The sequence below is a fragment of the Chiloscyllium punctatum genome, unplaced genomic scaffold, assembly GCF_047496795.1.
Source record: "Chiloscyllium punctatum isolate Juve2018m unplaced genomic scaffold, sChiPun1.3 scaffold_1191, whole genome shotgun sequence".
Lineage (NCBI taxonomy): Eukaryota > Metazoa > Chordata > Chondrichthyes > Orectolobiformes > Hemiscylliidae > Chiloscyllium > Chiloscyllium punctatum.
In genome coordinates, this window is record NW_027310925.1 from 12,501 (window position 1) to 14,330 (window position 1,830).

The following is a 1,830-nucleotide window of genomic DNA, read 5'->3' on the forward strand; positions in this document are numbered from 1 at the left end:
CCTTTATTTGCTGTTACGAGCATCGTGTGCCCCATACCTGCGTGACGAGCACCGCAGGGCGGCAGAGCCATCGCACTTGGCCGGGTGGCAGAGGAGGACCCGACTATTCACAGATAGCGGCCCAACGACTCCCAGAGCCGGTCGTGCGGCGCGCGAGGTCTGCTCTCTTCACAAGAGGCTTTATTAGGGAGTGCTAAGGCAAGGTTCTGTGCCCTCCACCCTCATCGCAACACCCATGGGAGCCTCCGGTCGTCAATAGACCGCCGCACCGGCCTCTGACTGACTCTCAGAATGGACGGAAAGAGCCGGGTAAGCCTTTCAAAAGATTCGACCACGTGCCGAAAACTTTAGACTTCCGTGAGCTCTCCGGCTTGCACCGAGACCCGAAGTCGACGTGCTAAGCACCACGGGACCCCTTTCGCCTGCAGGTCCCGAGCCGCCTTTATTTGCTGTTACGAGCATCGTGTGCCCCATACCTGCGTGACGAGCACCGCAGGGCGGCAGAGCCATCGCACTTGGCCGGGTGGCAGAGGAGGACCAGACTATTCACAGATAGCGGCCCAACGACTCCCAGAGCCGGTCGTGCGGCGCGCGAGGTCTGCTCTCATCACAAGAGGCTTTAGGGAGTGCTCAGGCAAGGGTCAGCCCGCAGCCTTCCTGGCAACACCCAGGGGAACCAGGCCACTCGCGTCTCTCGCCTTCATTTTCGACACGAGCGCCTGCGGAGGGCCACCACCCCCTCCGATTGTCAAGAGACCTCCGCACCGGCCTCTGACTTACTCTCAGAATGGACGGAAAGAGCCGGGTAAGCCTTTGAAAAGATTCGACCACGTGCCGAAAACTTTAGACTTCCGTGAGCTCTCCGGCTTGCACCGAGACCCGAAGTCGACGTGCTTAGCACCACGGGACCCCTTTCGCCTGCAGGTCCCGAGCCGCCTTTTATTTTTGTTACGAGTATCGTGTTCCCCAAACCTGGGTGACGAGCACCGCAGGGCGGCAGAGCCATCGCGCTTGTCCGGGTGGCAGAGGAGGACCAGACTATTCACAAATAGCGGCCCAACGACTCCCAGAGCCGGTCGTGCGGCAGGCGAGGTCTGCTCTCATCACAAGAGGCTTTAGGGAGTGCTCAGGCAACGGTCAGCCCGCAGCCTTCTTGGCAACACCCAAGGGAACCAGGCCACTCGCGTCTCTCGCCTTCATTTTGGACACGAGCGCCTGTGGAGGGACGGCCGGATGTCAACGTGGGGTTTGCCCGCCCTCCAATAGTGTCAAAAGACCGCCGCACAAGTCTCTGACTGACTCTTAGAACAGACAGAAAGAGTTTGTCAAATCTGTCAAAAAATTGACAAAGTGTCAAAAATTCGACTTCCAAGAGCTCTCCGGCATGCACTCATACCTGTCATTAAAGTGCTATGCCCGTGGAACCGTTTTTCGGATGCCTTTCAGAACGGTCCCGCGCCGCCATTTTGTTCTAAAAATCGTGTTCCCATATATCTCCGGGTACCCCGCCAACCTCACTGCGGAAAAACTACAAGTGGCACTGAATGGGTCTGAATTCCAAATTTGACTGCATCGGTCTGGAACTCGGTCCGGTCAAAACCGTTTGGATTTTTCTCGGTCCGGACTTCCGCGACAGACAAAGTTAAAGTTTTCGGGCTGCAGGCACAAAACGACAGCTGGCCATTTGCCGGGCTCAATTCACCCAATTCCTCCGGCACTTCGGAGCACATGTTCGGTGTAAGTTTGCGAATCTTTCCCGATGCTGCAGCATTTTCCTCCGCTGACACTTAGAATATTTTTCACACTTTGCTGAAAATTTTTCTAAGTGTT